The sequence below is a fragment of the Chiloscyllium plagiosum genome, chromosome 5 (genome assembly GCF_004010195.1).
Source record: "Chiloscyllium plagiosum isolate BGI_BamShark_2017 chromosome 5, ASM401019v2, whole genome shotgun sequence".
Lineage (NCBI taxonomy): Eukaryota > Metazoa > Chordata > Chondrichthyes > Orectolobiformes > Hemiscylliidae > Chiloscyllium > Chiloscyllium plagiosum.
In genome coordinates, this window is record NC_057714.1 from 58,705,959 (window position 1) to 58,718,748 (window position 12,790).

The 12,790-nt window shown below is 42.0% G+C and overlaps 1 protein-coding gene across 1 annotated transcript in view; it reads right to left on the reverse strand.

Moving 5' to 3' along the window:
* Window positions 1-12,790, reverse strand: part of LOC122550254 (contactin-associated protein-like 2) — a 2,198,962-nt gene that overhangs the window by 1,150,136 nt on the left and 1,036,036 nt on the right. The gene's annotated exons all lie outside the window — the stretch shown is intronic.

Sequence of the window (12,790 nt, forward strand, 5' to 3'; positions counted from 1 at the left end):
AACAAGTTATCAAGGATGCCATTTCAATCTCAACTACATTTGCACGAGGGTGGCATGGGGGCTCAGTGGTTCGCACTTTTGTCTCATAGTGCCAGGTTCAATTTCAGCCTTTGGTGACTGTCTGTATGGAGTTTGCACATTCTACCTAAGTCTGCGTGGGCTTCCATCATATGTTCTTGTTTCCTCACAGTCTAAAGATGTGTAGGTTAGGTGGATAGGCCATTGGAAAAGTGGGATCATGGGGATATGGTGGGGTTGGCGAGATGGGGTGAGGGGGTAGTTTGGATGGGATGCTCTTTGAAGGGTCAGCGCAGACTTGATGAGCTTAAGACCTCTTTTTGCATTGGAGGCATTCTATAAGTTTATATCTGAGTTGGGGCAATGAGAATGGTGCTATAATTATATAAATGTAAATGATGTTTCAGATACTGAAATCTGAATTAAAACAGAAAACGCTGGAAACACTCAGCAAATGTGGCAACTGAGGCAAAGACACAGAGCTTCAGTTTAGAGTCAAATACGATAACAGAAGGGGGGGAACAAGATGAATTTTATTTCCATAGATCTGAAAGAGTGGAAATTAGATATGGTTCCTGTGCCTGATCATTGTCCAGAGACCTCTACTGAATGTTCATATGGATGGTTATTTGGCAGGGATAACATTTGAACCTCTGGTGGTCCAAAACTTTGTGAAAATTGGACCTTGCAGAAATTACTTTATGAACGTAAAATTGCATTCAGGGTCAGTTTTGGATCCCAAAGAATGCCTAAAAGGACATCCAATCTGTGATTGTGCCAGCCCATTTTTTAGGTTCCTGCCAGGCATTTGGTCCATTAACAATGCAAATGAGATCAGATGCCTATTTCAGGCTTTCTCTGGGACACAAGATAGTGCAGACACGAGATCTTTTGCGTCTTCAACTCACCAGCAGCCAGCAATCCTAACAAAAGGCAATTTCAAAAATGAATTAAAAGCTTTACTCCAGCCAGAAAGAGCTGGAAGTGTTACCTTGAACTCACATCATTATGAATCTGAGTAGCCCTAGTGAATGAACTTTTACTCTCTGACTGCAAAGCAAGCAGCTCTATATTAATTATCTTCAAATGGTCAAACTACCTTCAAAGCTGCGATAAATCATAGCTGCTTACCCAATTAAAATGAACAAGGTGGATTCTTGAAACAGCTTCAAACCTTGTGGTTTGGGTGTATGTTCTGGCCACATTGCAGCTTTCATGTTCAAAATTGATGTTGCATGTTTGCAGCAGTTCAGATTTGTATGAAAACCAACACATGGACAAGGCAATAGAGGGGGTTCAAATTATAATTTCTAATTATTAATTTGTGCTTTCTGGAGAGGTGGATTGAAGTGAAGAGAAAGAAATTAAGTATTGCATTGCATCTTATGTATAATTGAATTTTTGACTTTTCGGAGACTTTGATTGTGCACTTAGTTCGGAAAGTGTTCCTCAGAAAGTAATAAAACTAATCACATTTCTATGACTTCAGTGGTAAACACTTCTTGGATAATTAATCAAAGAAATTGATTAACTATGTCAATAAAGTATATATTAATCACTTTTTAATTAAAATGCAGATTTGTTTTTAATTTTGCAAAGGTAGCAAATTTATTTGTGTTACATTGATTTATGTGCTGAAAGCAACATCTCAGGCATTTTCATCTTGCTGATCTTCCTTACATAGACTCAACAAGTTCCTTAGATAATGAGAGATTGGAGCTGATTGAAACTATTCTAATTTCAATCTATTGACACATCTATTTCAGATATGCTAAACTCAATTATTTTGAGTGTTTTACCTTAGATTCAGGTGGCCTTGTGTGCAATGGTAGTGTCATTTTTTACATTCTTTTAATATATTTATCATATTCATTTAAAAATCCTAAGACATACTAAGACATGTGCCATACTTGAACCCTGTGAAATGAGTTTTTTTTTCAACCTTGCTGATGAGTATTTATTCAGAACAGTGAAATAGCTAAAATAGCAGCAAGATCGAAAATGAAATCAGAGATGTTTCTGCATAAATACTGTCTTTGACTATGGGAGCCCTTCTCTCCAGTTTAAAACCATTATACAATGAGTTACAGCATAGAAAAAGCATTTATCCAGACTATGCCCACATTATCCTCCTTCCACCATTCGTTTTCATCTAATCTTTTCTGCACAGATTTCTCCCTCATGTGCTTTTCTAAATGCACCTTAAAGGTATATTATATGTCTGTCAATTCTACTACTCTTTGCGATCGTGAGTTTCATTTTGTTATGAATATCACATTCACGGTTCATGCACTTTAGTGTGTAATTTTTAGCTTTGAGAGTTTAACTACAGAAAATGGGATATACGAAATTGAAGCATCTTGAAGCCTAGTGCACTTGAAAGTTGGAATCATATTAGTTAAAAAGGCAAACAACTAAGGACCTAAGGCAATTAAATACTGCACCTTGCTGATTGCCAGAACACTCAAAACAAGTGGCAGTTCAGAAGGTCACCCATATTTGTTTAGGACGATCAGAATAGAAGCAATGATGCAATGAAAAATGTAGATGGGCTCACTTGGCTGAAGTTATCTGCAAAACTTGCTATAATGCTAATCCAGGGAGAATAAGTAGTAAATAAACTTAAAGTCATCAGTAAACTTGAAAGGTTAGGGAAAGGACAGCCCAGTGTAGGTTACAGAGTCATAGAGCACAGAAATAGATCCTTCGTCCAACTAGTCCATGCCAAGCATAATCCCAAACTAAACCAGTCCTACCAGCCTGTGCTTGGCCCACATCCCTCCAAACATTTCTTATTTATGTACATATCCAAATGACTTTTAGATATGATAACTGCATCCTCTTCCAACACTTTGTCTGGAAGTTTATTCCACACATGAACCACTCTCAGTGTAAAAAAGTTTTTCCTAAATGCTTTTCTAAAGTCTTCCTCCTCTCACCTTAAAATATGCCCCCTGGTCTTGAAATCCCCCCTCCTAGAGATCAGGCACCTACCATTCACCTTATCTATACCTCTCATAAATTTATTGACCTCTATAAGGTCACCTCTCAACCTTCTACTCTCCAGTGAAAAAGTCCCAGCCTATTCTTCCAACTGAAACCTTCTGGTCCTGGCAACATCCTGGTAAATGTCTTCAGAACCCTCTCCAGTTTAATAATATTCTTCCTATAACAGGGAGACCAGAGCTAGATACAGTACTCCAGAAGAGGCCTCACCAACATCCTCTACAACTTCAACATAATGTTCTAACTCCTATACTCAAAGATGTAAGCAATAAAGGCAAGCATGCTAAATTATATCATGAAGATGGGTTGTCCTTAAGAATTGGCAGATGATGCAATTTGAATCCAACTTCAATAAATGTGGAATTAAAAGTTTACCTAATGGTGATCATGTAACCACTGGTGACTTTGATAAAGACCCAAATGATTCACTCATGTTCTTTAGGAAGACAATCCACCATTCTCAACCTTCATGTGACTGAAGGACCATATCAATGCGGTTGACTCCTAACCTTCCCTGTGCAATTATAAATAGATAATAAATGCTAGCCATATGAATGAATAAAAGAAAAGATTTTCAAGCTTCAAGTGGGTGTGCATTGACAGTGAGAGGTTATGGAAAATAAAGAGCATGAAAGCATTAGGAAAGGTTAAAACAAGAAGACCACTGGCAATCTGTGGTCTGTGGAAGGCAGGATGGGATAAAAATAGTGGAATGCTCTTACACCAATTAGCAGAGTAAGGTTAAGGCTGAAAGGTCACTATGGCAGGATGAGATAACAGTTAGTAGAGTTAGTTTCCCTGTTAAGTGTCATCATGACAAGATTGAGACCATAAATATTTGGGACATGACGTTAAATGTCTACTTAATAGTTAGTAGAGTCAGCTTGAGACAGGAGACTATTGTAATAGATGGAATAGCTAAATATCTATCATGACAGGTTAGTCTGGAATGGAAGATCATTGTAGCAGAGGTGATAATAAATATCTAACTGTGACATTAGAATAACATTAAGTAGAATGTACAACTAAAGAGATAATGGGAACTAACATCACTGGTTTATTATGTGGCTAGAGTGAGGTACTTTGATTAATATAGTTGGACATGCTGATAAGCTAAGAGAAACATGAAAAAATATATAAAAATCCACCGACCCTGAGGTTCGTGGGCATTCGAGAACCTGCTTTCTCAGTGTCACGGTTTTATGTTTGCAAATAAAAGAACTACTTCTTGAAGAACTCTCTTTGTCTCCTGTGATTCTTTACATTTTCTCCACAACAAATTTGGTGCTGCAAGCAGGTTCATGCAGAGACCCACCTGGAAAAAGGGCGGCAGTAACATGACGCTTCTCGGTCCACCAGGGGCATTCCCGAGACGGACAGAATAAGGGTACCCAACAAAAAAAAGGTTAGCATTTTTGTTGTGAATTTGGACTATATTCTGTTGGCTTGGAGTGATCCTTGGGGAGTCGGTAACTTGCCGGAGGGTCTCTCCGATCCAAGATCCAAAGGTGAGGGGTAAATTGCGGCTGAAGGAGACGTGGAGAATTGGTCAAGAAAACTGTGCAGTGGGGTAAGGGGTGAGTAAGAATGGAACAAAGCAATTGTCTGAGCAAAATTCCACGTGGTGAATATAAGACCCAATAGACAGATAGGGCAGAATAAATAAGGAGAAATTGTTTTACTAAAAGCGCTGATAGACCTGTTTAGAAAGCCGGCAGATTGGTAATGGATGATTAAAAGTAAAATAGCAGAGAATAGTCATAGTGTTAAAGTGTTACTAAACTGTTGAATGTTTTAGATAAGGCCTGCAGGGTAATTAGACTTTTGGAAATGAACAAAGGGTCAGTTTAAGTAAGGCTCTGGCTGAGACAGAGAGATTGATTTACAGCCAAGTTCTTGGCTGTTAGCAGCAGGGCTCTGAACGTGTGTGTGTGAGAGAAATTTTATAGTTTAATCATTGTGATCTGATTTGTATGCATAATTGTTTGTTGATGGTTAATTGTTTGTGTTTTGTTTCCCTGGAGCTCGGGATCCAGGGGTATTTTGAATTTATTTTGCACTGTAAGAATTTAAGATAGTTTTGAGAGAATTTTTTCAAGAAACCGTTCGTGATTGATACATTTTGAAGGTGCAGTGTTAGATTGGTTTAGGATGAATGAATGAGAATAGGTTGTGTGTATTAACTAACTGCAATTGAGGACTTTTAGGAATCGATAGATTGATAAGGGACAATTGCAAGTTATAAAGTTAGGGATTAATTATACTGTTGATAAAGCCCTACTGGACTTGAATGGTATGAGGAAGTGATTTATGATTAGATTAGATTCACTACAGTGTGGAAGCAAGCCCTTCGGTCCAACAAGTCCACACCGACCGTACGGAGAGCAACCCACCCAGACCCATTCCCGTACATTTCCCTCTGACTAATGTACCTAACACTATGAGCAATTTAGCATAGCCAATTCACCTAACCTGCACACCTTTGGATGGTGGGAGGAAACCGGAACACCCAGAGGAAACCCACGCAGACACGGGGAGAATGTGCAAACTCCATACAGACAGTTGCCCGAGGTGGTAATTGAACCCAGGTACCTTGTGCTGTGAGGTAGCAGTGCTAACCACTGAGCCACCGAGCAAAGATAACGCATTAGCTGGACTGAAATATACGTTAGGATAGATAAAAGGACTGTAGTTGAGGTACTGAGTAAGAAATTTCCAGTGGCAAGAAATGATATTGTAAAACTTTCTGAGAAATGGGAATAAATAACTCAGGATTTATTGACTAAACGGCCAAAAGAAGATACCTTTGATATACATATGTGCAATGAGATGGAAGGACTAATTAAGAACTATAAGCCGAAAGATAAATCTAAAAATAGAAACCCCCCAAAAAAGGGATCAGGAGATGGAAATATTGAAACTTTTCAGGAAAGAGGGTGAGGAACTGAAGGTAGCTTGACAGGCACCTGTGGTGACTAGGAAAGCTGCAAAAGAACAAGCTGAGCATTCACGGGAAACAGAAAAGCAGGAATCAGCCCCCACCTCGATACCCAGATGCGGAGCAGTTGAATAGACCTCCTCCCTACTCGAATGAAGAGGCATTGAAGCAGTGTTCAGTAATAGAGGGAACAGTCGAAATAGAGGGACAGTTAGAATGGGATGGAAGTGCAGAAGATAAACATGAACTGAGGGAAAGAAGAGAAAGAGAGAAAAGGGACAGGCAGGAGCAAATAGAAGCCATACGAAATTAAGAAATGCTGAAACATGAGATTAGTGTGCTGCGTGGGCTAAGGAAACAAAAAGCAATTGAGGAATACTCATTGTGATACGAAAGAAGGGCTGAAGAGGAAAACAATGAAGGTGACGCAGTGGAAGCAGAAAGGGATGATGAGAGACAATGAAAGAAAAAGGCCCCAGTACCTAAAGAATGGGAGGAATTAGAAATAGCATCGAATTCAGAGCCCAAGGGGGAATTATCAGTAAAGGGAAAAAGGGTCAACAGGGAAGGATGCTACTGCTCCTTATAAAAGAGGGGAGAAACCCATAACACATTCCTTGAGGAACTCAGGATCTGGAAGGGCTGAAGAATGCGCTGCCCAGTGTACATGAGGGAACGGGAAAGTGAATCAGGGCTTTTGAAGATGAAACTATAGGGTGATTACTGGCTATAGGAGACGTGAAGGCACTGCTGGTGAAGTTGGTAGGACTCCTGAAGATAAAGGAAATAATGGTCCGAGCCTGTTTGAAAAATGCGGCAGATGATCCAATGATTGATGGGGTCGGGTTTAATCGAATGACATAGAATATATGGCAGGCCTTAAGAGACTGTTATCCATCCAAAATGGACCCCCAAGCTCTGAGAGGGGATCCACTGGGAGAAAATGAAAACCCGGCTGCCTACTTGGAGAAACAGTTTAAAAAGTGGAGGCTGGAAACAGAGCAAGACATAGAGACTAATCAGTTGCTGACCACAATGTTCCGAAATTTCATCATTGAGGCAATGCCCTCCCAAGTCAGGTCAAGGCTGGAGGAGGCGGTGGGTCTGACATCATCACTGAGCCACCAGGAAATTAGAGATCCTGTTGCTCATGCAGTTGAAAGGTTTTGAAAAGACAAAGAGAAACTGTCTGAGGAGGAGGATGTGCAAAGGAAGATGGTGCAAATGCAGCTCGAAGACCTTAAAAAGAAAGAAAAAGAGAAGGCTGAAAAGGTGTTGCCAGTAAGAACCAAAACAGTAATCAACACTGGTGTGAAATAAGTGCCAGCGCAAGGGGGGTCCTATCAGGTAGCTAGACAGGGGCCAGAAATTGCCATGCCAGGAATGAAGGTTTTTAGAGAAGCTTTCCCACAGGTGATGTATCCGGGGGAGGGCAAATTTAAACAACAGCCTAAACAGAACTGGAGTCCCCAAGGACAGGGACATCGGAATGGGGGACTAAGGTACATGATAAATAATCAGGCTCAAGGGGGGCCAGAAATGATGTGCTGGGGATGCCATCAACCAGATCACTTTAGGAGGAATTGCCCTTATTGGACTGGGCCCTCTCTACCCTATAGTGGGCCTGGACAGCAGGAATCCCCATTGGCCATTTCTCAGACACCTACAGGCCCAGCAGGACCTGTTGACCATATGGGATGTGTTAGGGATGCCCTGAGAATCTGGGTGGGAAGGGGCACTACCCTGTAGTAGCATGGGAGGATGAGGGACAACCCCATGATTGTATTAGGGAAGTGACTGTATTTGCCAAACTGAGGGCTGATTTACAGCCTGAGGGCTGATTTACAGTCTGATGCAGATAAGGAAGTTCTATTTGGATGGTTCTTGTTATAGGGATTTTGATGGGAATCACGCTAGCTACTTGGTTGTAAGGCAGGACCAGTCCTAGTATAGGGCAATCAAACTGGAAACTTGCTCACAGCCGTGTTCAGCTCAGTTGACTGAACTTAAGACATTGACGGGGGCCTGTGAAATGATGGAGGGTAAAAAAGCTGACATTTATACTGATTCTGCTTATGCACATGGGGTATGCCACCTGTTTGGGGCATTGTGGAAGCAAAGAGGTTTTAAGAAGAGTAATGGGGATCCCATACAACACTGCCAGCAGATTGTAGAGTTGACAACTGCAATGATGAAGCCAAAGGCACTAGTTATTATAAAGTGCCAAGCACACAGAAAAGGCAGTGATATGGTGATAAGGGGTAATCAGGCAGCGGATGAAGTGGTTAAGATAGCTTCGGGTTGTTCTTCATCTGTTATTGCACCTCAGGTGCAAATAGATTCAGAACCAATGATAGAGGACCTCATTGAAATACAGGGGAGGGTTACCCTGGCTGAGCAAACACGATGGAAGCAGAGGGGTGCTAGGCAGGATCAAGAAGGTTTATTGACCACAAGAAGGGCTTATGCCCGAAACGTCGATTCTCCTGCTCCTTGGATGCTGCCTGACCTGCTGCGCTTTTCCAGCAACACATTTTTCAATATGGACCACAAAGGAAGGTTTATGGGTGGCACCCACCCCATTGCTAGCAATTCTTATTTCAGAGACACATGGATTGGATCACTGTGTGCGAGGGCAAGTGCTGAGGAAGATAAAGCAGATGGTTTCTGGTCACGATACCTGGAGGCTTCAGTGGACTATTTATTGTCACGATGTGAGGTGTGTGCACAGTACAATATTAGGAAGGGGATAATGTCACCTACAGGACACATACCAGTGCCTGAAAGGCCATTTAAGCATTTAGTAATTGATTATGCGGACATGATAAAAAGATGCGAGGGAAAAGGTATATGTTAGTGGTGATTGATAGGTTTCGCCGATGGGTAGAAGCTGTCCCTTCCAAAGGTGCAGGAGCTGGGACAGTAGTGAAATTTCTGACGAATGAAGTTATCACAAGGTTTGGTATACCGTTGGAAATTAGTTCAGACAATGGGTCTGCCTTCATTCAGAAAGTAGTTAAGTTGGTGCTGCAGTCCTTGAGAATCAAACAGATGTTTGGGTGCGTGTATCATCCCCAGTCACAGGGTATGGTGGAAAGGATTAATGGAACATTGAAAGCCAAATTAAACAAGATCTACGCAAGCACCAACCTTAATTGGGTTGATGCACTGCCGCTGGCACTAGTGAGTTATCGCATGTAGACGAATCGCATGACCAATCTAACACCACATGACATGTTCACAGGTAGACCTATGCCAGTGCCCAGGTGGAGAGGCCCATATGAAAGGCCTAGCTTGGAGCAGTTAAGTTTAGAATTTAAGCAATTTATGCAGCAGCTAACTATGATACATGAGACTATTCACCTGCAGGAAACACAAAGGGAACCGACACCTGTCAACGAGGAAGGACCTATTAAACCTGGGGATTGGGTGTATGTGCAGGTTTGTCAAAGACGCGGGAATGAGCCGAGGAGAGGGGGACCTTTCGTAGTGACTAAGGCATCACCTACTGCCATCCAAGTGGAAGGGCGACACATATGGTACCACCTTAATCATTGTACTAAAGCTCTCACACCAGCACAAACTAACTCTAACACTGAGGTAAGTGGAGCTGAGGATGAGGAACTTGGACATGGGCAGGGCACACAGGAAGCTAGTACCCCTCAGCAGGGTTCCAAACAAGGTACAGGTAAAGACCTTGGGGATATTGATCATTCCAGAAATGATTGTGATGGAGATGTGGAGAATAGTTCTCCTGGCAGCGGGGATGGGGAAGACATGGGGGATGCACCTGATACCACATGCACCTGTCATGTGGTGTTAGATTGGTCATGCGATTCGTCTACATGCGATAACTCACTAGTGCCAGCAGCAGTGCATCAACCCAATTAAGGTTGGTGCTTGCGTAGATCTTGTTTAATTTGGCTTTCAATGTTCCATTAATCATTTCCACCATACCCTGTGACTGGGGATGATACACGCACCCAAACCTCTGTTTGATTCTCAAGGACTGCAGCACCAACTTAACTACTTTCTGAATGAAGGCAGACCCATTGTCTGAACTAATTTCCAACGGTATACCAAACCTTGCGATAACTTGCACTTGATACCCCTCTCTTTGATGGCAGGCCTGCATACTCAGACTTGGAGACCATTAACTTGGCAGACCTGTAATGCCATGCCCTAACATGGGTACGCGCCTGTGACAATCACTGGTATCAATGGGCAAACTATACGGCTGTAATGATGGCTAGACAGGTCTGTTTCTTGTGTACTAAAGCAACCCCCTCATACTATGTTGGCACTATGCCTTATAACCCAACCACCTGTACTCAATGGTGTTTGCAGCACTCAAGCCGACTTCTTAATCCAGATGATTCATCAACTCAAGGCAATCCCATTACCCCTTTTGATGCCTCCTATTTCAGGCCTCTACATTCTATCAGCAGGATGATGTGGGCAGGCAGCAACTCCAAAGGTGGTGTGGCTACAGTAACCCCCCATGGTCCACCAGTAAGACTAATTACACGTTCCCCTTGGCTGCTTTCAGGATATGGGAAGGTTTGAGTTTTGAATGCTTTAAGCGAAATGGCTCCACACCAGTAGGCTATTTTTAGGGTCTTTGCGAGAATACAATTGAACTCAAGGTGGACACCACATTTGGAACTGTTTTAAATTCTCAACACGTCCCACTGACAGATACTTGGTGGCTGTGTGGTAAGAAAGGAGGGTTGCACTCGACGCTGCCCGCTGACTGAAGTAGCAGCTATACCCGTGTAATGATCCTACTCGAGGAAGCTATATCGCCGCACGCAGCTAGATGCTACGTCACAGTCAGCTTTGTGCCGAACTAAGCAACGGTATGTCCCTGATCCGACGATTCGGACTGATAGCATAAGACAGCCAAGAGATACTCCTAATAAGTTTAATGCCTGCAATGAGATTGCCGCGGGCTGGGAGGCTCTCCTCCCAGTGATAGGGATTAACAAAAATGCTGAATGGATTGATTACATTTATGACAACCAGCAAGAGATTTATCAATTATACATTCGATGCCCTTGTGGCCTTGGGAGAACAATTGGATACTATTACCAAAATGACCTGGCAAAACAGACAAGCCTTAGATTGGATACTGGCAGAAAAAGGTGGGGTTTGTGTGATGTTTGGGTAGCATTGCTGTACCTTTATACCTAACAACACTAGCCCTGGGGGATCTTTTACTAAAGCAATGGAAAAACTAAAGAATCTAAGACGGGAGCTAAAAGACCATGCAGGGTTTGGTCATCAGGCTTTTGATTGGCTGAATAATATATCAGGGTCTTAGAGAGCATGGTTTGTCAATATTGGCCTTATTATAAGTGTAGTTTTACTTGTTGTCGCCTTCGTCTTTTGTTGTGCCTTACCTTCTATTAAGTCCTTTTTAGTTCACGTCACTGCACAGCAACTTGTGGTCATTTCAGCTACCCCAGGAAGTGCTAATTCTCTGACGGAACCCCACTGCTCTATTATTATGATCTGACAACTGCCACAGTGAAAGGAATATGTCCATGTGGAGACATAGATGATACTTCTGAAGAATGTGCAGGTTCTAGATTGTGAGGGATCTTGGGTCTTTTTTTCCTGTTCTGGTTATTGGAGGACAGGTTTTTGGCCCAAGGGATCCCAGGAATGGAGAAAGAACCCTTTAAGTCTCAGACTCGAAAAATTATTTAATCCGTGTTTGGACCTACATTGTTTGTATTGGGCACAAAAGGGGCTGAACATATTGTCTTCTTTCTCTCGGTGAGACCAGTAGGTCTCAAAGGGCAGAATATGGAAAATAAAGCGCATGAAAGCATGAGGACCTCTAGCAATCTGTGGAAGGCAGGATGGGATAAGAAAAGTGGAATGCTCTTATGCCAATTAGCAGAGTAAGATTAAGGCTGAAAGGTCACTATGCCGAGATGAGATAACAGTTAGTAGAGCTAGTTTCCCTGTTAAGTGTCATCATGACAAGATTGAGACCATAAATATTTGGGACATGACATTAAATGTCTACTTAATAGTTAGTAGAGTCAGCTTGAGACAGGAAACTATTGTAATAGATGGAATAGCTAAATATCTATCATGACAGGTTAGTCTGGAACGGAAGATCATTGTAGCAGAGCTGATAATAAATATCTAACTGTGACATTAGAATGTACAACTAAAGAGATAATGGGAACTAACATCACTGGTTTATTGCATAGCTAGAGTGAGGTATAGCATAGTTGGACATGCTGATAAGCTAAGAGAAATATGATTTTAAAAATATAAAAATCCATGGATGCTGAGGTTCGTGGGCATTCGAGAATCTGTTTTCTCAGTGTCACAGATTTTTGTTTGTAAATAAAAGACCTACTTCTTGAAGAACTCTCTGCGTCTCCTGGTGATTCTCTACATTTTCTCCACGACAACGTCAACTGCAATTTGGAGCTGAGAGAGTGCTGAAGGAGTGGCACAAGTGTTGCTGTTAACCAATTCCATGCCATTAGGGTGAAAGGGAAATCCCAACAACTGGTGGCTTTGTGTGATGGAAGATGTATGGAGATAAAACAAGTTCTTGAATTATCATGACTCAGTGGGGTAGTGTACTGGAAATTCAACCCTGTCATTCCTGGAGTTGTCACAAATGTGAAGAGGTAAAAACAAGGACTGCAGATGTTGGAAACCAGAGTCTAGATTAGAGTTGTGCTGGAAAAGCACAGCAGTTCAGGCAGCATCCGAGGAGCAGGAAAATTGACGTTTTGGACAAAAGCCCTTCATCAGGAATACAGGCAGGGTGCCTGCAGAATGGAGAGATAAATGAGA